At 41.6% G+C, this 26,429-nt stretch overlaps 1 protein-coding gene across 2 annotated transcripts in view; it reads right to left on the reverse strand.

The window, feature by feature from the left end:
• FOXN3 (forkhead box N3) overlaps window positions 1–26,008 on the reverse strand; it is a 392,452-nt gene extending 366,444 nt beyond the window's left edge. The window contains exon 1 of one of the 2 annotated variants that reach the window (XM_042990324.1): window positions 25,871–26,008. The gene's annotated coding sequence lies outside the window, so the exon portion shown is untranslated. Of the gene's footprint in view, window positions 1–25,641 lie in introns of both variants that reach the window. The other variant, XM_042990323.1, reaches the window with a different exon arrangement.
• Between the last annotated feature and the right edge of the window lie 421 nt (window positions 26,009–26,429).

Genomic DNA, 26,429 nt, shown 5'->3' on the forward strand with positions numbered 1-26,429 from the left:
CAATTCAAAAGAAGGGAAGGGGGAAAGATCTAAAGTGTAACGGTAAGTCAGTGGGTGGTATTTTAAACTGATTAAAAATCAAGAAAACAATGGCAAAGGTACATGATTTTTTGATGTTTAAATGTTTACATGGTGAAATATACAGAGAAAAATGCACAAAACAAAATCTACAGCTCAATGATTTATTGCAAAGTAGACATCCACGTAACGATCACTCAAATCAAAACATAGAACTTTGCCAGTATCCCTGAAACTCTCATCATGCTCTCTCCTAATTAGCACCCCTGCCCGTCCCTACAGCTATTACCTGAATTTGTACAGCACTTTATCGTTTTGCATCTAAGCACATATCCCTAAAGTCTATAGTTTCATTATGCCTGTTTGTTGAGCTTTATATAAATGAAATACAGATGTGTGGTGTGTGTGACTTCCTTCACACATTAATGGCAACGAGACTCATCCAACTTGTTGTACAGCTCTACTTTGTTTTTATTGGTATATAGTTTCTCGTTTGTATAAAATAGACCATAAAATGTGCGTGTGTGTGTGCGCACGTGTGTGCGTGCACACACATTACATTACACTCTTGATGGACATTGAGTAGTTTCTGGTTTGGGGCCACTTTGACGACTGCTGTATGAACGAACATTCCTATCCATGCTTTTTGGTACATATGTATTCATTTTTTGTTGAATCCGTGCATCAGAGTAGAAGTGTAGGCTCAAGGAATAGGCTTATGTTTCATTTCATCAGCTAACGCTTCCAAAGTCTTCCGCGTGGGTGTACCAGTCCACACTCTCCCCACCAGTGCGTGACAATTCTCATTTCTCCAAATCCTCTCCACCTTTTGGTATTCAAAGTCATTTTTAAAAAATTTTTTAAGTTTATTTATTATGAGAGGGGCGGGGAGGGTGAGAGAGAGAGAGAGTGCATGTGCATGCACACATGCACAAGGAGGGGTGGGAAGGGGCAGAAAGACAGAGGGGAAGAAAGAGAATCCCAAGCAGGCTCCACACTGTCAACACGGAGCCTGACTTGGGGCTCAGTCCCGTGAGCAGGCAAGATCATACATGACCTGAGCCAAACTCGAGAGTCACCCAACCAACCGAGCCACCGAGGCGCCCCTATTCAAAGTCATTTTTAATTTTAGGCATTGTGGAAATGCAGGCACATTTTATGCAGTTTCTAATTTACACTTCCCTGAAGACTTAACGAAGTCAAGCACTTTTTCACATGTTTATTGGATATTCAGGTATCACCCTCTGGGAAGTCCCTGTTTAAGCCTATTACCCATTTTTCAATTCTGTCGTTCTTTTATTGCTCTCACTCTCTTAACTGTGCCTCTTGATAAAGTTCTTCCGATGAAGTTCTTCATTTCAATATAGTCTGATTTTATCTTTTTCTTTATAACTGGTTTTTTTAGGTCGTATGTAGGAATTCTTTCCCTGGCCCAAAACATGAGTGTATTATCCTACATTATCTTCTGGATATTTTATTATTTTGTCTCTGACATTTAGATCTTGAATTCATTTGGAAGGGGGTTTGGTGTATAGTGTAAGTTTAGGGTCAAGTTTTATTATTTTTCAATATTGACATCCAGTTGTCCCACAACTATTTATTTTAAAAAGACAATTCTGGGGTGCCTGGGTGGCTCGGCTGGTAAAGCACCTGACTTTTGATTTCAGCTCAGGTCATGATCTCACGGTTTGTGAGTTCGAGCCCCACGTCAGGCTCTGCACTGACAGCATGGAGCTTCTTTGGGTTTTTCTCTCTCCCTCTCTCTCCCTGCCCATCCCTCTCTCTCTCAAAATCAATCAATAAACTAATAATAATAATAATAAAGACAATTCTGGGGTGCCTGGCTGGTTTAGTTGGTAGAGCATGCAACTCTTGATCTCAGGGTTATGAGTTCAGGCCCAACACTGGGTGTAAAGCTTAGTTAAACAAACAAACAAACAAACAAACAAATGAAAAATAAAAAAGACAATTCTATCCCGAATGTTCTATGGTGTCATTTTTGTCATTGATAATATGTGTATACGTACACAAGTCTGTTTAGAGACTCTATTCTTTTTTTTTTTCTTAAGATTTATTCATTTTTCAGAGACAGAGAGACAGAGCATGAGCAGGGGAGGGGCAGAGAGAGAGGGAGACACAGAATCTAAAACAGGCTCCAGGCTCTGAACTGTCAGCACAGAGCACGATGCAGGGCCCGAACTCATGGACGGCGAGATTATGACCTGAGCCGAAGTCGGATGCTTAACCGACTGAGCCACCCAGGTGCCCCAAGGGATTCTATTCTTTTCCACTGGTCTATTCCAGCAGTCTTTGAACCAGTCCTTGAACAGCATCATTCCCCCTAGCCTAACAATAACCCTTACTATCTGGTGGAGAAAGTCTACTTCCCTTACTTGCTTCAAGAGTTACCTTAGCAATTTCTGGTCCTCTGTGTTTCCATACAAACGTCAGAAGCTTATCAAAGTTCACAGAAACCCTCCTGGGATTTTGCCTGGGATTGCACTGACTCTATCAGCTGGAGATTAACTGACATCTTTGGAAAACGGAGCCCTCAATTTCATAAACATGATATATTCTTCCATTTATTTAGATCTTCTTTAATTTCTCTCAATAAGGTTAAATGTTTTGCAATATAGGGGCTTTCTTAATTTTTGTTAGATTTATTCCTAGGTATTTGATTATTTTTTTCTAATGTAAATTCAATTTCTGTTTATTAGTGATAAATAGAAATACATTTTTTTATATTTACCTGTGTCCAACACACTTGCTACATTTACTTTCTAGTTCCAAGTTCCTTACTTTCTAGTGCAAGTTCCAACAATTTATCTGAAATTTCTTTTGAATTTTCTACATATATAGTAATTGAATCTCCCAATAATTAGTTATACTCATTGTTTTTTCATCTGAATACTTTTATTCCTCTTTTGTGCCTCACTGCATTAGCAGGGATCCACTATACAATGATGAATAGAAGTGGTGATAACTGGTCTATTTGTCCTTACCTACCACCAAATGGAAAGTTTTAACTTATCTCTCATTATGTATGATGTTTCCTACTTTTTAATGACATAGAGTATTTTCTGTAGATAACCTCTTAGCATAAGGAAATTTCCTTCTTGGTTACTACTGTGGGGAGTCTTCTTTTTTAAAAAAATCATGAATAAATGTCGAATTACATCACATATAATTTTCTGCATTTATTGAGATAATCACGGGATTCTTGTCTTTATTCTTTATTCTTTTATATTTTATTCTTAATTCTTTATATACTGAATTACTCTGATTTTTTAAATGTCTCACCCTAACCTTGCATATCTGGAAGATAACCAACTTGATCATGATGTAGTAACTTACTGCAGGATTCACTTTGCTAGTATTTGGCTTAGGATTTTTGAATCTACATTCATGAATAAAATTGCCCTGGAATTTTTCTTTCTTATCACATCAGGTTTTACCATCAAAATTATGCTAACTTCTTAGAAGTCTTCTATTATCTGGAAGTTTGTAGAAACTATGTGTTATTTCTTCCTTAAGTATTTAATGAATTCAACAGAAAAATCATCCGAGGCTGAAGTTGTCCTTGTGGTAAAGTTTTTAATTACATATTCATATGAGTAGATACAGGGCTACTTAGACTGTTGTTTTTCTTATGTCAGTTTGGATAAGTGGCATTTTTAGAAAATCTGTCATTTCTTCTAAAATCTCACTCCATAAGATTACCACTGGGTTATTCATCATATCCCTTTATTATCTTTTTAATGTAGTGATGTTCCTTGTGTCATTCCTGGTACTGCTTATTTCTCCTTTCTTTTTTTTCTTTAATTGGTTTCACCAGAATTTACTGATTTTATTAGTCTTTTGTCTCTAATGATTCTATGGGATGTCTGTTTTCTACGTCATTACTTTTCCCTCTTATTTTTGTTATTTTCTTCCTCCTACTTTTTTAAAAAATTTAATTGTCCTTTTTTAAGTTCTTGAAATTAACACTTAGGTTATTTATTTTTAAGCCTCTCTTTTTTCCTAATGTATATATTTGAGGCTATAAATGTCCCTCAAAGGATAGCTTTAGCTGCATTTCATGTTCGGGTTGTCATATTTTCACTGGAATTAATTTCTAAATATTAGCTAATTTTCATTGCTATTTCTTTTTTGACCCATGAGCGCTTAAGTTTTAAACATATGGGGATTTTTCACTTATCTTTTTTGTCCCTGAATTCTAGTTTAATGTCACTGTGATCTGAAAATATACTCTGCATAATTTCAATCCTTTAAAATTTGCTGAGTTGCTTCACAACTGAACATGGGCAATGTTGGCAAATATTCTATGTGTACTGAAAGGAGTGTACATTCTAAATTTGTTGAGTGTACTATTTTATAACTAGACTGGCTTGTTAATTAACTTTGTTCAAATTGTCTATATCCTAACTGATTTTTTTCTTAACATTTTATTTTTAAGCCAATGCGGATTCATAGATTCAAAAATCCTAAACACCCAACGTGTGGCTAGAAATTACACCCCCAAGATCAAGAGTCACGTGCTCTACCAACTGAGCCAGACAGGTGCCCCCATCTAACTGATTTTTATTGTTTGCTGGGTGTATCAGTTACTAGGAGAGATATGTTAAAATTTCTAACTAATCAACATCTCTATTTCTCCTTGCAGGTCTTACAATTGAGAGGGAGTGTGTGTGTGTGTGTGTGTGTGTGTGTGTGTGTGTGTGTTTCATAAGTGCATACACATTTAGAAATATATTTTCCTGGTGAGTTGAATCTTTTTTTATGTTATGAAATATCTCTCTTCATCTCTAACAGTTCTTCTTGCCTATTAAAAGGTCTACTTTATCTGATACTAATATAGCTATGCAAACTCTCTTTTGGTTAGTATTTCCGTGGTATGTCTTTTTACATTTTTATGTTTGGCCCTCTGTATCCTTTAAAGGAGTGTATAGGTTTTTAAAAATTCAATCTGATTATCTTTGACTTTTAAGTATTTACTCTGTTTATAGTTCATATAATTGCTGATATATTTGGGCTTAAGACTACTATTTTTTATTTGTTTCATCTACTATAGAATCCTTTTTCTCCATCTTCTCCCTTATTTTTAATTATCTGAGTATGTTTTCTTATTCTTACTTCCTTCTCTTAGCTTATTATTTCTATATTCCTTTATCATTCTTTTGAAGATTATCCAGAGTTTAAAACATGCATCCTTGACCTATTAATGGCTAATACAAATTAGTTTTTTATCATCCTACACAATATAAGGATCATAGAATTTAGCTTCATTAATCTCTTCAGACTTGAGTTCCCCTTTCATCATATATTTTATTCCCCATATATTTAAGACAGGACTTATTATTATTTTTAGAGTAAATATTTACAATTAGTTACCCAGTTATTATTTCTATTGCTCTTCATTCCTTCTTGCATCTCTGAGCTTTGATTTGAAATAATTTTCCTTCTGTCCAAAAGATGCCCTTTAGCATTTCCTTTAGCATATTAAAAAAAAAAAAGAAACTTTTAGTTTTTCTTCATTTCTGAGGAATTCTTTAGGCAGATATAGAATTCAGGTTAACAATTGTTTTCTTTCAGCAATTTAAAGATCTCACACCATTTTCTTTCGACTTCTATTGTTTCACTGAAGAGTTGGTTGTCAATATTGTTGCTCCTTTGAAAACAAGAGTTAACCATTCTTCCAGCCCTGACTGCTTTTCAGCTTTTCTTTTTTTGTACTGATGCTGCCTGCTGTCCTAGGGTTTCTTAATGCTGTAGCTTTGTGTCATTTGCTTGTTTTAGCAATTTCTCAGCCATTTTTCTCCAATTATTTCTTCTGCTCCATTTTCTCTCCCCTTTCCTGATTCCATGCATATTAGGCCTTTCCACCATATTTTACATGTCTTTCAAAATTCTATATTTACTTCCCATTATTTTGTCTCTACATGCTTTGAGTATTTTCTTCCTCTCTATATTTCAGTTCCCTAATTCTCTCTTTGACGGCATCTACTCCATTGAACCCATCCATACATTTATTGAAGCAATTTATATACCATATAATTTACCTACTATAAATATACACTCAATGGTTTCAGTATATTAGCTCAATTGTACAACCATCATCATCACTATAATCCAGTCTGAGAGGACTTCCATCACCCCAAAAAGTTCATCTACTTATAAGTCATCTTCAGTAACTATATCTTTCAGTTCCAGATTCTTATTTATGATTTTTATTTGTCTGGCAAATCTTAACATGTTATCTTTTAATTATTTGTATATTTTAATAACAGTTATTTTAGAGACCATATGTGATTAATCCACTATCTGGATCTCTTTTAGGTGTATCTTTTTTCTTCTTCATCATCTTTATTTCTTACCTTAAAGAACCTCAGTCACCTAGAATACAACTGTAAATCTTTTCACTCTGTCCTATGTTTTCTTTTAAAATATATATTTATATACTTTGTTATTCAAGTATAATTAACATACAATGTTATACTAGTTTCAGGTGTACAATATGCTGATTCAACAATTCTGTACTTTTCTCAGTGCTCATCAAAATAAGTGTACTCTTAATCCCCTTTATCTATTTGTTGATTGTCTAAATCTTGCCTTCTCACGTCTAATTATTTTTCACCAGGTGACAGATACAGTACATGAAAAACTCTAGTAACAACATGAGGCTCTGTAACATATATCTTCCTCCAGAGAGGATTTTAACTTTTGCTTCTGGCAAGCAACTAAGCTAGGGACACTAATCTGAAAATATTTGATTTTTGGCATCAGTCCCTGTGTGAGTTTTTCTATTTCTGGTTCATCTTGACTCAGAGTTCCAAATGAAAGCCTAGGTTGTTTACTAGGGCTTCCGCTCCTTGGCAGGACTTGAATACAGTTATAATGCCCCCAACTCCATGAGTCTGTTGAAAGCTCTGCTAAGTTTTTTAGTCTCTTGGCCACTAATTTTGGAAGTGACAATTGTCTCAAGAAAAGGATCCAAAATCTGTGCTCATCTCTTAGGGCTTTCCTTTCCCCAAATCTTGGCTTTACAATTCCTCATTGCCTTGATGACTCTCCAGTGCTTCCAAACTGATTTCTTTTTCTTTTTAATTTTAAGCAGCTCTTCTCAGCAGACAAGCTGGTCTGAACAAATCTGATATACTTTTGCTAGATACATTGACTAGTATTGTAAGTACAATGACTAGAATTTATCATAAAAACCAGGATGGCTTTGAAAATAAAAGGAGACACTATTCGTGATTATACTGGGGCAACATGGCATAAACCAAAACTATCACAAACAAATCAGGATATATCATCACCCCAATAATATTGCATGGAGTACTTTACTTAAAAAATATAAATTAATTTAAAAATCACATCAGCCACCTCAAAAATATGGAAGTCTTGTCTCTTCCCCTTGTAGCACTGAATATTTGGCATTAAGGATAAAAATGAGCACTAGCTCAATGCAGAAAGAGACCACTCAGTAGCCCGTTGCATCCACAGAGAGAGTTAGCTATTCTACCCCGTCTGCTAGGTTCTGGGCGGGCTATCTCGTTAACGTCTTTGGCTAAGACTTGGTACCTCCAAAAGAGTAGTTTTGGAAATTTGTCCAAACAAGAGAAAAAAAATTTCTAAAAAAGATATTAGAAAAACTTTAGAATTGAGAAGAAAATGGACGTGATTTCCAAGAAGACCACTATGCACCCACCCATCTTCATTGCATTGATTTTATTGGAAATGCTGTGCTCTGCTCTCACCTGCCAGAAATTCTACGCACTGCCGCATGAATGAAACAACACGATAAGTAAAGGGCTTGCTCTGTCTTGGCTACTGAGGGAGCCACATTTACCAGCTGGGTCATCTTCTAACGTGAACTCCTTTGGGCTCGAAAGCTATTCTCTGCCCAACGCCAGAGCTAAGCCCGAGGAGGTGCTCAGGCAGATAAAACACGGTCAATACCTAATTATAGACTCACCACATCTTGTATTTTGCAGCTTGACCCTTCCTGGAATTTTGATGATGCTATTCAGGATACCAGAATATTTCAGACGGCTTGATTCAAAACAATGTTTTGAATATAAACAGCCCAACATTTTTCCAAAACAGAGGCTTTATTGGCATATAAAGTAATTTGCCACATGCATTGTGCTTGTATCTGAGCAGGTGGATAATAGATTAGTCGGAGTTACTAAGACGTCAGTGTATTTTCCCATCCACAGCACAGTGCAGTAGAGAAAGAAAACTGTGCAATGAAAAGAAAACAAATGATGATTCCAACAGTTTAACTCAAGTCCATATGTCATTCTCATTTACTATAAGACCAATAGCAACAGAAAATAAAAATAGAGAACTGAAAACATTGAGCCTAGCAACAAAGTAATGCGTTCAACTCCAGCAGAGAGTGATACTGAGGCCAATAACCCAGGGTCCAGTTCAGCTGAGATTATCTGTGGCCCTGGAGAATATTCAAAAGCCACACTCCTCTGCTTGTTGGTTTGCTAACTACTTGCCTAGAGAAAGGCTGGCCACCTGAAGCAAGGCGGAAAAGCAAAGGGAAGAGAAACGAAAAGTCTCTCCTAAAGGACTTGGGGTTGCACGAAGCCTTTACCCTTCCCATCCTACAAATAAACTAGAACCTCACCACCACCCTATCAATAACAAAGTCAACGGTAAAGGTCTTTCTCCACTCAGAGCAGTGTGTTTGCACCCTGTCACCTGACTGGCCCTGAGGCAGGGTCTTACCTCTCCCCAGCTGCTCCACAGGATCTAGCACCCTTGCACGAGTATTTCCAGAATGACTGAATGAATTTTCATAACAACCCAGAGGGCACCAAGAGGGCTGATGTCAAGACATTTCAGAATAGATTCGGAGATAGATTAAAATGATCTCCCCCATGGAGGGGTGCCTGAGCGGCTTCACTTGGTTAAGCATCCAACTCTTGATTTCGGCTCAGGTCATGAATCCTGCGTGGGGCTCCACACTGGGCATGAAGGCTGCTTGGGATTTTCTGTCTCCCTCTCCCTCAGTCCCTCCCCAGCTCGTGCGCATGCTCTTTCTCTCTTTCTCTCTCCCTCTCAAAAAAGAAAGAAAGAAAATGATCCCCCCATGGACGTGCCACTATTGTGTGTAATGTCCTCTCCAAACTTCAGGGGATTGGGGGTTTTTTCCCTCCAAATTATTACTTTGATAAATTTCAAATCTAAGGAGAAAACGTGAAGGAACAACGTCATAAATAAATTGAAGATCACAACACTGCACCCCTAAATATGTTCGCAGTCATCTCCTTAGAGCAAGAACATTCTCCTTTCATTCAGAGGTTTGATTTCCGTAAAGCGTACCGTGTGTCCAAAACTGAGTGATAGGGGGCATTTTCAAACGTTCGGCACAAAATTCACACCTCGAGGAAGTTATTATATAGTTGGGGGTTTAAGCTGTACGAACACGAAATGATTCAGAATAATTAAATTCTAAACTTGGTGGCACCGATTCTAAGTGAAAAAGGAGCTCAGAGAAGTGAGAAACAGGTGGGCCCAAAGTTTCAGAAAGGAAATGCATAGCAGAGACAGACTGGCTGTTTATTACACCTGTTCTTCTCCTAGGCATACATCCAGACTACCTTTCCCAGCAGCCCTCCTTACAGGCAGATGTGACAATTTTACCAAGTATTAGCTAATAACCGGGAAAGGAAGTGGAATGTGCCCCATCTAGGATGGTTAGTAAAAACCTGTCACTCCTGAGTGTCTACGTTCTTTCCTTTTTTTGCCAGTGGGATCCAAACAAGTGCAATGACCTTGGGAGCCATTGGTTGAAAATGGCAGAGCCAGGGAGCCTGGGTGGCTCAGTCGGTTAAGCATCCAACTTCGGCTCAGGTCATGATCTCACAGCTCGTGGGTTCGAGCCCCGCATCAGCCTCTGTGCCGACAGCTCAGAGCCTGGAGCCTGCTTTGGATTCTGTGTCTCCTTCTCTCTCTGCCCCTCCCCTGCTCTTGCTGTCTCTCTCTCTCTCTCTCTCTCTCTCTCTCTCAGGGATGAATAAACATAAAAAAAAAACACACACACATTTTTTTAGAAAATGGCAGAGCCACAGAATGAAAAGTACCCGGTTCCCCAAATCACCACCTGAATGAGAGCCATTCTCTAGTCAGGGCACCCACTTTGGATATGTAAGGAATAAACTTCTATTGTTTCGATTCACTGCACTGTTGGGTTTATTGAAGCAGCTAGTATTACCTCAATTAATACCAGCTAGGGCTTAAAATATGCGTAGAAGGGGTAATGTTTTGAAAATTCTGATTGTGCTTTTTCTCTACGGCTTTATGCACACATGATCCTCACTCTCACTGCCCACAGGCATTCATACGTTCAGGGACTACTAAAGAAGGAACACAAAGAGAAAGAAGAATGGGAATTCCTTTTCTGGCACTATGGCAAAAAAAAAGATATCCATCCAATCCTCGGAATACAACTAAAAACGCTGGACAAAATACTTCCCCCAAATAGTTGGACATGTACCTATGAACCAACAAGAAAATGAGACGTACTCAGAGCATTACACATACATTGGCTTCCACCTTGAAGGCATGTAATGACCTGGAGAAACTGAGCTTCGGTTTTTACGATACAGCAGGGCACAGGGGACGGCAAACAAACTGGGCAGCACTGACAAAGCCAGGACCCACCAAGGTACAAGGAAAGGATACTAGGAGGTGCTCTGCTAAATGAAGATAGGACTCCAAAAGGCTACCAGAATTGCCTGCCTCCAAAATTAGTGTCGAGTAGAGGAGAGACAGTCTTTAATGAAAATTTGCAATCACAAGACAGCCCTCGCATGGGTTTTGAGTAGGAATTGATTATGTGATTGAACCCCCAAACCTCAAGTGGAGAAATTTTAAGTCCTTGCTTTCCCAGGTCGTTTATGATCCCAGGCACCTGGCAGAAACAAATGCAGAATCTAGAGAATTCACCTCAATACAAACCTGAAGAATTCCCCCTGATGAAGTCTCGAAACAAACAGACAAACAAAAAAAACAGGTCACAGTCAAATAAGACAAAACTCACAAACACGCATGTCTAAGGAAATAGCATCATGGACAACAGCTAACAGAAACAAGAGATGGTAGAATGGAAGCCAGAGACTCCAAATTTTAAAATTGTCAGACACACAATATACAATAAATGTCGAAATCATAAAAGGAACAAGTATATAAGGTGCACGTAAGGTCAGACAGACTGGATAGAGGACACTGACAAAGACTGAAAACGTCTAGACTGTAGCATGAAAAGATATCATAAAGAGAGGGGGCACCTGGCTGGCTCAGTCGGTTAAGCATCTAACTCTTGATTTTGGCTCAGGTTGTGATCTCACAGTTGTGAGGCTGAGCCCCTTATCAGGCTCTGCACTGAGCACAGACCCTACTTGGGATTCTCTCTCTCCCTCTTTCTGTGCTCCCCCCCCCACTCGCTCACACTCTCTCTTTCTCGCTCTCAAAACAAATAAACTTAGGAAAAGATATTATATACAGAGACAGAAAACATGAAAAAGAGGTCAAAACAGAGAAGACAAGGAACAAAAGTCTAAGATAAACCTAATCTGAAATCCAGAAGTATAGAGTACAGAGCAGAGACGATATTCTGAGGATCTTTCAGAACTGATGAAAAAATTCAATCCACAAATTCACAAAACCCCAAAATATCCCATGCAAAATAAATACAAAAGAAAGAAATGCACATCTAGATACTTTATAATAAAACTGCAGAATACCCAAGACAAAAGAGTATCTTCAAAGCAGCCATAAAGTACTACTGAATAAAGAATACCTTCAATGACAAGTGGCCATTAGAATTAGAATTGACTTCTCAGCAGAGGAAAACAGAAAATAATGGACCATCTTTAATGTCTTGACAGAAAAATAACTAGAATTGTATATCTAGCAAAAATATATTTTATACCACACAAAACTATAGAAAAAAACCCAGAATTTTCCAACAAATGCTACTGAAATAGTTTTCCCTCAACTGATTCCCAGTGGATGAAATCTAAGAAGAGAAGTGATCCAGCGGAGTAGGGCTGGGGTAAAGGAAGGAATTCTAAGCAAGGAGGAGTAAATATGTGGGTAAATCTGAACAAAAAGTTCTATTTTAAAATGATAATGGTAATGTCCAAAATGTATGGTTAACAAAACAGAAGATACAACTAAAACACTGAACAAAAATGGGACCTAATTTGGGGAAATAGGGGTCATTGACTGGAGTTAAGTGGTCCAAGATCCTTGCATTATTTGGGAGGAGAGAAAAGATATGAGTTACTTTTAGACGTTGATAAGTATACATGCTAAAACTTCCAGAGAGCCACGAAAAGAATAATAAAGGAATATAAAACTTCTAAACTACTATGGAAGAATATATAAGATAAGAAAAGAAAGGTCATCAATTCAAAAGAAGGCAAGAAATGAAAGAAAGAGAAACTTGGAAGAGGCAGGACAAACGGAAAGGATAAAATAACATGAAGGAATAAATACATATGTAATTACAATAAACATAAACAGATTACAAATTTCAGTTAAAAGATATTTAACAGACTGCCTGAAAACAAGAGCCACCTATATGTCATATGTAAAAGATACATCCAAAATACTAGGATATAAAGAGTTTGAAAAAAACAAAGCATGGAAAAACAGGAAGCAAAAACTAATAAAGAGGAAGCTAATCATGTCTCATGGTTGTCTAGAGCTGTTGCATGAACATCAGACAAAATATGCTTTAAGACAAAAAGCACCGTAAGTGTTAAAGTGCATTCCTTCATAATAAAAAAAGATTCAATTCTCCAAGATGACACAGAAATTCTAAACGTATCACCAAATAAGGTAACGTCAAAATATATCGAGAAAAATTATAATGTACTCCTTTAGTGAGAAATTTTAATACACTTCTCTCAATTAAAAACAGATCAGCAAAGTATCAATAAAAATAGTAAAGATTTTAAAACTCGATTAACACGTTTGACTTACGCTCCATAATTGGCATCATCAGACTGTATTCTATGCCCCAAAAAATGCAATTGTTAGAAATCAATAATGAAAAGATAACTCGAAAGACACCTTAAGTTTGAAAATTGAAACCAAACACTTATAAATAATGCGGAGAACAAAGAAAAAATCATAATCAATTTAGAAGTTATTTAGAACTGAACAAGAGTGAAAATTCTACATACTAAAACTCTGGAGATAGCACTGACTCAGGGTTTAGAAGGTCACTTAGAGCTTGTATTTTTGTATTAGAAAAGGAAACTTCTGGGGCGCCTGGGTGACTCAGTTGGTTGAGCATTCAACTTTTTTTTTTTAAGTTAATTTATTTATTTTGAGAGACACAGAGTCTGGGGAGGGGCAGAGAGAGAGGAGGAGAATCCCAAGCAGGCTCCAGGCACATGGTCAGTGCGCAAAGCCCAACGTGGGGCTCAAACCCACGAAACCGTGAGATCATGATGGAGCCGAAATCAAGAGTCAGACGACGCTTAACCGACTGAGTCACCCAGATGCCACTAGCGTCAGACTCTTGATTTCGGTTCAGGTCAGGATCTCACAATTCATGAGACTGACCTCCATGTTGGGCTTTATGCTGAAAGCATGCAGCTTGCTTGGGATTCTCTCTTTCCCTTGCTCTCTGCCCCTCTAACTCTCTCTCTCAAAATAAATAATTATTTAAGAAAGAAAGAAACAAAGAAACAAAGAAACAAAGAAAGAAACAAAGAAACAAAGAAAGAAAACTTCAGAGGGTCCTGGCTGGCTTAGTTGGAAGAGTGCCCGACTCTTGAGCTTGGGGTCATGAGTTCGAGCCCCACATTGGGTGTAGAGATTACTTTAAAATAAAATCTTTAGGGGCACCTGGGTGGCTCAGTTGGTTGAGCATCTGACTTCAGCTCAGGTCATGATCTCACAGTTCCTGGGTTCAAGCCCCGCATCGGGCTGTGCGCTGACAGCTCAGAGCCTGGAGCCTGCTTCGGATTCTGTGTCTCCCACTCTCTCTGCCCCTCCCCGGCTTGTGCTCTGTCTCTCTCTGCCTCTCAAAAATAAATAAACATTAAAAAATATTTTTTTAATCTTTAAAAAGAATAGAAAAGAAAACTTTAAAAGCTGACAACTTAGAAAGTTAAAAAAAATAATAAACACTAAAGAGTAGAAAGAATAAAGATACAGGTGGAAAACAGAAAGAGGTACTACAGAGATCTAAGAAACTAAACATTTTTTGGAAAACACTAGATAAAGGGCAATAGGAACTTCACAAACGAAGAAACGTTTGTGACCAACAAACTTATGATGAGTTACTCACACTTATTAATAACCAAAACAATTTAGGGGCGCCTGGGTGGCTCAGTCGGTTGAGCGTCCGACTTCGGCTCAGGTCACGATCTCACAGTCTGTGAGTTCGAGCCCTGCGTTGGCTCTGTGCTGACAGCTCAGAGCCTGGAGCCTGTTTCGGATTCTGTGTCTCCCTCTCTCTGATCCTCCCCCGTTCATGCTCTGTCTCTCTCTGTCTCAAAAATAAATAAACATTAAAAAAAATAACCAAAACAATTTAAATAATAATGAGCTATTTCCACGCGTATTACATTGGCAAAACTTTTAAATATTAAATACCATGAGAACACGAAACAATAGAAAATCATATTCACTCCTGGTAGGAGTATAAACGAGCACAGGCACTTTTGAAACCAATTTGCATTAAGATGCTTATACCCTATGAGACCAAAAATTCCATACCTAGCCAGTTACCATAATGCAGAGGCTTTCCATTTTTTTGTTCCTGTTCATAGTAAGAAACATATTTTAAACTATGACACAGTACGTACACACACATACACATATCTATGTTTCCATTTATATGAAAGCATTGCAAAGGTAAACTACACGTAGTTTGGGGATTAAAAAATATATATGCGATAAAACTATAAAGAAAAACAAGGACACAAACCAGACAGAAACCCCACGCATCTACTCACATCCCAGAAGCTAGAGTTTTGCCATTCTTAGCTGCAAGGGAGTCTTGGAAATGTGGTCGCTAGCTGACCCCAGCTGAAATTTGCACAGAATGGACACAGATGGGAAATTAGTAGACTCCACCAGAGGCAGAAATTCCACAGCCTCGAGAGTCCGGCTTTGTCCCGGGACAGGATTTTCCACCATTTACTAGGAATCTGGAGGAACCAGCTCAAAGAATCTAACTGAAGACAGTGGAAGATGCTTTGTGACCCATTAGGGAGTGGAAAATCGCTAAGCTCCCTGCCTTGGATGGTGGAAGGATGAGGCGGTAGAGGGAAAACTGATGAAGAGTCCACCCCTTTCTGAGTCCAGATAATTACGGGAAAGAAACAGGAGAGAAAAGAGGACAGTGGAGTGGTTCCTGTTCGCCCTGACCTACTACTCCTGGGTGATTCTGCCTCCTGAATAGAGAAGGTAATGCTGAGTGTAGACAGATGTCCTTTGAGTGCGGAGGGATGTCCCTGTGCCGTCTTCCTGCACCATTTTGGAGCCCCGAGAAGAGGTGGCCCCACATCTCCCAGCACACGTGGCACACAGCTCGTGGCACACAGCTTCATCAGCCCAGCGTGACGGCGTGCCCAAGCAGAGGGAGCTGTGAGGTGAGGGGCTAGAGGCGGGGAGGAGGAAGGGGGAGAGGAGGAGATTGAGCCCAGAGCCAGGCACTTGGCTGCAGTCAGCTGTATCCAGAGGAGCGGATCCCTTGCAAAGACCACCAGGCCAGTCGGCTGAGGGACAGTGTGGCTAAAACTCAGAGTTTGCTGCTAATTAGGAGCCGAAGTGGGACTAAGTCAGCAGAGAGCGTCACAGTGAGGTTTGTTCAGTTCAATTCAATTCAATAGAATGGAAGAGATCAGAGTGCTTGGAGTGTAGCAAGAATAGTAATATCTTTTGGGGGAGCCCAGGTGGCTCAGTGGGTTAAGCGTCCCACTCTTGGTTTCGGCTCAGGTCACGATCTCACGGTTCACGAGCCTGAGCCCTGCCTTGGGCTCTGCACTGACAGCACAGAGCCTGCTTGGGATCCTCTCTTTCCATCGCTCTCTGCCCCTCCCCCACTCATGTGGTCTCTCTCTCTCTCAAAATAAGTAAGTAAACTTTGTTAAAAAAAAAACCCAATAATGATGTCTTCTGTATGGTCCATCCATGCATACAATGTCCATATGTGCTTTCTAGGACCTCCTGACAAAGTATCTGTATCTTACTGTGGGTCTTTGACAACTACTGGATAAGACTCCACTAATAGCAGTCACAGACTTCGGCCGCTAGTGTTAAGCAAGCGGCACCAGTGGGCAAGAGACCCAGCCCCCGAGAGCAGAGGTCACTCCACCAAAGGAGGCTGAATCTGCTCGTCCTCAGTAAGAAATACAAGGGAAGAATGTGCCTGACACTCCTTCCCACACAAACCATCACTGGCAAAGGAGGCGACACCACCCCAGCGAATGGGCACTGTTCTCCTAGAAAGACTGGGAATTACTGTAAGGGACTGTTTGGATTACCGGACCGAACTGAAGTTTAATTTTTTTTTAATGTTTATTTTTGAGAGAGAGGGAGACAGAGGGAGGGAGGGAGGGAGGGAGGGAGAGAGAGAGAGAGAGCAAGTAGGGTAGGGGCAGAGAGAGAGGGAGACACAGAATCCAAGGCAGGCTCCAGGCTCCGAGCTGTCAGCACAGAGCCCGACGCGGGGCTCGAACCCACGAACTGCAGGATCATGACCCGAGCCAAAGTCGGACACTTAAACGACTGAGCCACCCAGGTGCCCCAGTCAGATTTTAAATAGATAGGATCTAAAGTTATTATTCTTCTTCCTAGCAATCCATGGGTGTGCACTGGGGAAGATGGTTTGCTGTAGAAAAAAAAAATGAATAAGTTGCATTTTCTCCATACACTGGAGTTGCAGAAGGGGTGAAATTGGCATCTTTCCCACATGTGAAGGGAGGAAGAAGAAGGTTGTGATCAGGGGATCATAGGAACTAGGAGCAATATAAACAAAGGCAGAGGAGTTGGAGGGGAAAGCAAGTTCAGGGATGAATCAACCCGGACCGGCTCCGGAGGCAATCCCCGAGCACTAACGGATAGGACAAGATGACAGAAGGTCTGGACAGACAGAGGAAGACAGACGTGGCAAGGGGAGCAACAGAACATCACCACAGCTTCTTAGGACAGGAGGGACACAACAACAATAGCAACACAACAATAAAAGAGTTACGATAAATTGCAACTACGTGCCAGGCTCTCTGCCAAGTGCTCCTCAGGGACTCTGTGATTAACTTTCACAATAATGCTTTCAGGATTTCCACATTACTGAGTCTTATTTCCATATCACTGGGTCTTAGGTCAAGGTCACACACGGCTCTAAGTGGCCAAGGCACTTGCGGAGTGTTTTAGGGACAGAAGTCTTCAGGAGTGCAGAGGAAGGACAGGGACCGGGAGGGACAGAGCCCCCTCCAGGTTACCTGCAGTCTCCCTGAGATGAATCTCCAGAGGATTTCGAAGAAAGCAGCCAGGAGCTCTGGTGATAAATTAGATACATGGATGTAAAACAAGCAGGTGTCCAAGTGTGCTGACCTGGGAGACAGGATAATGGTGGTAACAGAGGAAAACAACAACGAAATGAATGTCCGGGTTGAAAATTTCTTCCCGAAAGCTCAGATTCAGAGCTTAGGCTCTGTCTCTTGTTCCCACTTGTTTGGACTGAAAAACACTCTCCCAGGATCTTCCTTCGTTTTGGAGTCCAGAGGATTTTAAAAATGATTGTTCTTGGGGCGCCTGGGTGGCTCAGTCGGTTGAGCGTCCAACTTCGGCTCAGGTCATGATCTCACAGTTCGTGGGTTCGAGCCCCGCCTCGGGCTCTGGGCTGACGGCTCAGAGCCTGGAGCCTGCTTCGGATTCTGTGTCTCCTTCTCTCTCTGCCCCTCCCCCGCTCATGCTTTGTCTTACTCTGTTTCTCAAAAATAAATAAATGTAAAAAAAAAATTTTTTTTTAAATGATTATTCTTCTACGACGTCCACATGCCCGACCCTGCGGAAAGAGCTAAGGAGTAGAGTGGTGTGGGAGCTGCTGGGGCCCTGGCCACTTCCCTGCCGGGGCTTACACCCTAGTGCAACCCCAGCCCAGCATCGGACCGTTGCCAACCAAGGGCGTCAACAAGTCCCTTCTAACCTTCTCTGGCTGAAGCCTGCTCTGCCAGCTTTGCAAGCAGCAGAGGTCCGGGCTTAGACGGGGGAAGTCCAACTGACCCCACTCCACTTGGTCTGTATCAGCCCGTGCAGGGTTTGCATAGCTGAGGGGAAGGGGAGCCCCAGGAAGGAGATACCAGACATCCTGCTAAGCTGACAACGTCAGCCCCCTGGTTTTTACTCCGAAAATAAAGGAAATGTCATTGTATTTGCACCTCGCAGTCTGTTGGACAGCTCGTCTGAATTACAAAAGTGAACGTTGGCTGGGAAATCTGTTTCTGTGGATGCCACGACAGAAAGACTAAGTGAAATATTTGGGTAATTCAGGAATGCCCTCTCCCTGTGGTGAGAGCTTTTCACTGACCAAGTAGGTGAATGTGCTCAGGGGGAGATGAAGGAAAACTCAAAAGAGGGAGACGAATGAAGGAAGGTGATCTCTGACAAGGGAACGAAAAAGTCCCTCTCGTCCTTGAAGGTCAGATGTGGGAACACAGAACCTCAAGAAGCAAAACCCTATTTCTTGCCAAAATCACATCAAATACTCCCTACCCCGCCCTGTAGTGTTTTCCCAGGAGGAGATTCCATTTCAAGCATGGAAGGGGCAGTCATCCAGCCTACAACAGAAAGAGCCGGAACAGTTGTGAGGTAGCTGGTGGGGTGGGAAAAATGCCTGGAATTTGGGGGTCAGGAGAGCTAATTGGCTACCAAAGAGTATGAGGCCCTAGGAACACAGGGCCTCAGTTTCCTCATCTGTAAAATGGGATATTAATATATATTTGTCATTACTTAGCAGTAATAGTCATAGCAGCAGTATATTAATACTAGGTTAATAGGAATTAATTAAAGTCATGTAGGGGAGGTACCTTTAAAAAAATTTTTTTTAATGTTTATTTTTGAGAGAGAGAGAGAGAGAGAGAGAGAGAGAACGTGAACAGGGAGGAGCAGAGAAAAAGGGAGACACAGAATCAGAAGCAGGCTCCAGGCTCCAAGCATAGGGCCTGACGCGGGGCTCGAACTCAAAAACCGCAAGATCGTGACCTGGGCCGAAGTCGGACGCTCAACCGACTGAGCCACCCAGGCGCCCTGGGGAGGTACCTTTTAAACGAAAGCCTCTTACTAGTGTGATACAATTTTTCTGTTTCCCAACATTGTCTAACTTACCCAGAGAAACTTATTTCTTTTTCAAGAGACCATTATAAATGCCAAATCTAGGGGCGCCTGGGTGGCTCGGTGGGTTGAGTCCAACTTGGGCTCAGGTCATGATCTCACAGCCCGTGAGTTTGAGCCCCGCATCGGCCTCTGTGCTGACAGCTCAGAGCCTGGAGCCTGCTTCTGCTTCTGTGTCTCCCTCTCTCTCTCTCTCACTGCCCAGCCCCAGCTCACACACTCTGTGTGTGTGTGTGTGTGTGTGTGTGTGTGTGTGTCTCAAAAATAAGTAAACATTAAAAAAATGTTTAAAGAAGTGCTAAGTCTAGTCCCACGAGATGATATGACTACCTTAATTTAGAGATTTGTATTAACTAGTCATTAAATGGTAATTGTTTTAAAGGCTGCAACAATGTTAAGTTTGCCCAATCAGAAAATGTCAAAATGTACAAAAGATATCTGAGATTGTCTAAAATCTAACCTCGTATAACATACAAAAACCCCCTCTTCAAGGAAGACTTGAAGACTTGCTTATCCGAATCTTAAGGAAGTGACATCCCCAAAGGTACCCTGCCGGCAGCACCCCACATAACATTTGAAGTCCCCCCTCAGCACCTTCCGCCAGGTCCCCAGGTCCGGCAACTGGGATGCGTCCTTGAGATCAAAAAGGGAAGTCCCCAAGAACATGGAGTTTAAATGCTCACTCAAGAGGAATCACTGGTTTATTTTCATGAATATGCCTTGGGACAGTTCCATCGGTTTTCTGCATACACACTCATTCTTTGAAATGCAGGGGGGAGAGGAGGAAGATAGCTTTGAACAGCCTAAACATGGAAAGCTTTCTTCCACATAATTCAACAAATAAAAGTTAACCACAATCATTTTTCTCTCCATCCACTACCACAGCCAACTATTTTGTGCTCATATTAGTTTCATCTTTGTGGAGGAAATGTTTTCTTAAAAAAAAAAAAAGGTTCCCAGGGAACCTGGCTGGCTCAGTGGGGAGAGCATGTGACACTTGATCTCAGGGTCATGAGTTCAAGCCTCACGGTGGGTGTGGTGCCTATTTAAAAAAAAATAGGGAAAGAAAGAAAGAAAGAAAGAAAGAAAGAAAGAAAGAAAGAAAGAAAGAAAGAGAAAGAAAAAAGAAGTTCCAGCACAAATTGTTGGAAGACCTGTGACTTCCCAGAAGAACATTGATTATTCTAAACACCATTTCCAACTCCACCGTGGAAGTCACAAGAAGAACACAGAGAGGGGTCCATCCTTTCTACTTCTACAGACTCCCCCACTGTGCGGTCTCCAGGACAAGATGCAGGGAGGATGGCCGTGGCCCCACGACGCACTACAGTTTGCCTGAAATGTCCACGGAGTTCGCCTCATTTCCGAAACTGTGCATGCGCGAATCGAGGGGTCTTGAAGAGCACGAGTGGAACTGAAGGGGACTTATTTCTCTGCCCACCACCCCTAGAAACCTTAATACTCGTAGCTCTGGGATGTATGAGAGGAAAACCGAGCCCACCCCCGGGTAACACTGCCGTTTCAGTAAATCGCACGGTCGCAGAGATAATGCGAATCTATTTGATGAGATTCAAATATCATCTGTGCATTATCGTTTTACTCAACACTCAAAACACTACTGAGCCTGCCAAGCAGATTATATAGCTTGGCACACTTTCATTTCATGAGTGACACTTAATATGAAATAATTTTCACTGACAAATAGAATAACAGCGATATAACAGATCCTCAGGTGGGAACAGAATAAATCCATGCATTCCAGTACAGTCATAACCACGTGTTATCAAACGCCTCTGTGCAACGTTCCCATAATTTACAAGGCAAGGGAGGCCCTGGTTTGTAATTAACCCCTAAAAAACATCCTTTCTCCTTTCCTTATTAATAGACTGGTCCAGGGCTTTTTCCGTATTTGTGGCCCGCCGAATCTTTTGCTATATACATGCTTGTATGACATACCTTTCTCCTACTCACTCTGAGCACAAGCGCCTCTTAAACTGTCGAGGCAAAAGTTCTCTCTTCAGCTAAGAAGTTCCAGGGCTAGGCAAGCCATTCCCTTGGGCCTTCCTTAGAGAAGATTTTGGACATGTTAAAAGCAATGATTTTCAAACTGTTTCACAGAGGTACTAGGTTTCTAGGGTGAGCCCCAGGCACAACCCAGGGGAAGACATCGGGGCTCTGGGCTCCTGGCTCCTGATTCCCGCCCCCCTCCCCACCCCACCCCCACCCCCGACTCCCAAGCAGCTCTGTTTCTGTTAGGCTCTTGTATTAGGGTCTTGCGTAAGATTCCATTATAAAACAAAAAATGATGTCTTCAAAAAATGTGTGAAAACCATTGCAACAAATCACTTTCTCCCTCAGATGCTCTTACCAGCCCTCCCTAGGGCTGTTTCCTTCAAATGCAGGTTTATGTACTTACTTATTTCCCTTTAAAGACCCTTGTTTCCTCTTCCAGAATTTGAAACATGCGTAAATTAAAACAATCAAATATACTTATTTACAATATCCCAAACGTAATCTAGAGTTTTACACAAGAAATCTCTTCGAGGTTACGATTTGTTTTTCTCACATGGACTGTACAATGGCTTTAGCACCCCCTTCCCAATTTCGGACCCTCCCCCTACACCAATCTTCTGCCATCAGCAAAGCAGGCATATACCTGACATGCAGTCTTTATGAATTTTCTTCTTATAAGCAAAGAAAAGCATGAAGCCGCCACTCTCCCTTTAGCTCTCCGTGAAACTGACATTTGGTTGGTATTCTGGACTAATTATTAGAAATTTGGCATAGCTATCAAAAAAGGCCAGCTTCAGTGAGTATGTGTATATCTGACAACTGAAAATGAATTAGGATATTATTGAACATCTTGTTCATTTGTATCGGTAAAATAAGTTGTACACAGCAGTATAATGACCAATTTTCCACTACCAACGTCAAAAATAAATCAACAGAAATGCCAAAGATTTGCAGTCTCTTTAGAAATTCTGAGCCAACTATTTGACAGACAATGGAGAAGGCAGGCAGATTCTAGGAGACCAACAATTCCCATTCATTTCCTTCAGTTTGTAAAAACAACCAACCGACTTGCTTCCTGCCAAGGACCATACTTACAGATAAGAAAGCTCCCTGCAGGAAATCCTTTGCTAAAGGAGAAGCGTTGTGCCATTAAATGCAACCCTTTTCACCAAATCCCAACCAGTGAAGTGTTTGACAACATGGGATCATGAAATATATGCTGATTCACTCCAACAGGTGATTGCTACATTGCTCTTCGCTTCTAAAGTCTATATATCCTATGTCAGAGACTCAGGATATCGTATAAACATTAAAATACAACCGGGATTTTGTCCACCGCCTCTCTCCCCCCATGCAATTAGGTGATAAAAACAAGGAAAATTTGCTGCTCTTTAAAAAGATCAAAGTGTTCATTAAATAAGATCCAAAACTGACCATTGTCAATTAAAAGAAGACAATGCTATAAATCATGATTGAAGATATTACTAAACGCATATCGAGAATTTAGAATTTAAAGACTACCACTGACAAGATGAGAGAAATGTCAGAAACGCACTGGTATTATATTTACAAGTTTCCACGTTGATCGCCAGAGTCAAAATTGAGGAGAGGGCCTCCTTGGTTATTTTTCACTTCGCAAAGTGCAATGGGGGGGGGGGGGGGCAAACTTTGCTCCCTTCTCGACCCTCGTCGTTGAAACCAGGAGCAAGGCAATGACAATATTCGCAACTCTGATTTTGAGAACCTCTCAATGACCCTACAAACTACAACAGTCTGCTCATCTACAAAAGAAGAGGAAACTTTTCGGGAGTTCATCAAATGCTAATTGCAGTTTTGAAAGAGTTTATTTCTATTCAGGAGTTTTCCTCTCCCAGCTCAGCTATTGAGAACACCCTCCCCTGTACTTCCCAAAGCACCAGACACAGTCTTTATTTATCCCTGCTCAGGCAGCCTTCGAGCAGGGTTCCAAAGTGCCAGTTCTTTGAATTTAATTGCTACAGTACGACGTTGAACCCTCTTGCAAACAGACACTCTTCATTATACCTTCCCCAAGTGCCTCTGTATCCACAGGTAACGTTCGAGGCATTACAGCTCTAAAAAGAGCTTCGTTCTAACAGTAGACCCGCAAATCAGTTTGATTCCACAATTAAGCGCTCAAATACATTCTTTTTAGCCTTGCCTTGCACAACTCAGAGGTGGCAAACTGCTAGGTAAGCACGTGTGCTCATCCTTGCTTTAAGGGGTTTTTTTCCTCCCATATTTTTAAGAAAAATACAGTTATGAAATCCAGGAGACTGCATTTTTGGTTGTTGTTGTAAAATGACCTTGATTTGACAGGCATGGTCTCAGGTTTCAGCAGATGCTGTGGGAAAGCTTACAGAAGCCAACACGTTCTCCAGGCATCTGTGAGACATGCAAGTTTTTTTTGTTTTTTTTTTTTTTTTAAGTGGTGGTTATGGTAGGGTATGTGAGTGTTGGGGGGGGGGTACTAGTCTCAGTTTCCATGACAACCATGTCTCCACTCATGGGTTATTAGATACCATCCACTTCCTGTGTCTAAATTTTTAAGCCAATCAGAAAAGTGTTTATACGTTGAACAACTTCTGAGACAGTGTTTCTCTTAATTGAAGTGCTTAAAGGCTCAAAGGAAGACGTCCGTGGGCCTGATGTATTTTTTTGTCCCATAGATACACAATTCCACAATATTTACTAATTCCTATTCTATTAAGGTGAGGAATGCCCCTTTTCTGGGATGGGAAATGCATTCTCCTCGACCCAGGTGCCACAATTTCTTCTAACAGTGTGCCAGCTGATTTTGCTTATTCTCTCTTCACTGCCTTTTTCTTTCACGGTTGCAGACTTAAATTTAGTGCATGATACGTGTTAATGCCCAGGACACTTAAGCGATCAGAGTAAATTACAGTTAAGCATCCATCTGCAGAGGGTGAAATTTAAATATCCGGGTCAAAAACACGCCCAGGAAAAATTCTTGTAAGTTGAACAACTTTGCCTTCTCCGGCTCCCGAGGAGAAATCATGGAGAATGTATTGTAAAGCGATATGTCTATACATGTAAGCTAGCAGCTGACGTCTGCAAAGAAATTTGTCACCAAAATGGCCTACTTTATCTGGAATAGGAACAACAACGAAAAATTACACATAAAGGTGATCGCAAGCAAACTGCACGCGAAATTTTAAAAAGGCAATCTTGCGGGAATCTGTGCACGGAGAAGCCTCATCTGAAATTACGGCAAGATTTCAACAAGAAGGTTTGGGGTGGCTGTTTTCCTAAGTCTCCATCTAGCTGGCCAATCAGTGTGAGAGTTGAAGTGGTTTAGAGTCATTTGTGTGGTCTTCCGCTCGGCACTCAGAGCTGCACTCCCCTCTCCTAAGGCAGAGCTGGCGATCAATGAAAAACAGGGAACAAAAGGAGTAGAACAGGATGTCTTCCTTAGCTAAGGAAAATGATTCCCTTTTTCCTCAATGAGCCAGGCGCACCCTGCCTACGACCGGCTCCACACCGGGGCTCCCCAGCAGACCAGCCCACAGGAGGCACATTTTACATTTGCAATCATGTGTCCCAAATGCTAGCAAAACGTGTCACCTTAAGCACATCCTGTGACAGAGGGCTCCCCGAGCCCAGCCGACCGAAACTAATAAATTAAATAAATTAATAATCCCACAATTAAAGGCTGCCGAGAAAGACTGCATTTCCCTTCCCCAAATGTCATCCCAGGAGTATAAACAAAGCATGAAAAACAGTCTCTTCCAGCCTCCCGGCCAGTAATCGTGGTCTTCTCCCCAAAAACAACGTTTCTCCAAAAAGAGAAACCTTCTCGCGGTCCTCGAAGGGGACTCTCATCTGTCCATGTCATATTAGGATAACCAGTTACAGTGTGTGAAAAGAGGTTTAAACTGCCCACAGAGCTGACGCTGCTCATAATTGATAGCAAAACAGTTACGACAGCAATGCTGTAAACTCTGCCCGAGCCAAACTCCACATTGAACACGTTAGCTCCCTGAAAATAAAAGTAATGCCTGGGGAACCCACAAAAGTAAAGCCCTGGGAAGTGATTAACAGAATTACATCCATTATTTGATCATTTTTTAAAAAATTATTCACTTGTCTGCTATTTTTTTTTTTAATTTTTAAAAACGACGATTCACAAATGCCTGAGAAACTTTTTTTTTTTTTTTTTTTTTTTTTTTTTTTTTTTTTTTTTAATGAACTTACTTCTGAGCCAAAACTAATGAAAATATTCAACTTGCTCTCCCTGGATCTTGCCCATCCGGGCTGCGTGCTGTAAATCAATCGGAAACCAGGTGGCAAAATGGGGGCGGACACCTTAAAAAATCAAAGGGTGCCCCCAAAATGCAGCAGCCTGAGCAGCGAGGGCTTCTCGTGACAATGCTGAGCCAGAGCAGAGGCTCGGGAGGCAGGAAATGAGCCCCATTTTCGTTACCTTCGATCGCCGGCCCCCCCCGCTGCTTCTCGCGGCCGCATCGGGGGGCTGCGGCGGCGCTGGACTCGCCGGTGGCCCCGCCGCCGGGTCGCGCCGTCTCCCGGCCGAGCTGCAGCCGATCGCGGCCGGAACCCCGGCTCCAGCCCCGGCGCCCGCCCGGGGTCGGCGGCGCGGCTCCCACCCGGGGCCCGGAGCCCCGCTGGGTCCTAGTGCGCGCCGCGCGCCCGCCCGCCCGCGGCCCGGTCTGCAGCCGGCACGTACGGCGGGCCGCTCGTGAGCGCCGGGAGTCCCCGCAAAACAGACAAACCCGTCGGCCCCTTTCAAAACCGGACGCCGTGCGTGCGGGTGAACCGGCGCCTGGTGTCACATCGTAGCACGAGATGTGAAAAGGAACACCTTGGCTCCACTGAACTCCCCGAAGGCGGAGGTTGGTGGCCGCAGCCCCAGTGCGAAGCGCAGGTCAGTAACTGGTTTCCGGAGGGTTGCCCGGTGCACTTGTGCACCTTCCCAGCGCGGGAATCAACAAAGACAGATTTCAAAAATCTAACGCAAAAAAAAA

Source organism: Panthera tigris, chromosome B3 (genome assembly GCF_018350195.1).
Source record: "Panthera tigris isolate Pti1 chromosome B3, P.tigris_Pti1_mat1.1, whole genome shotgun sequence".
Classification (NCBI taxonomy): Eukaryota; Metazoa; Chordata; class Mammalia; order Carnivora; family Felidae; genus Panthera; species Panthera tigris.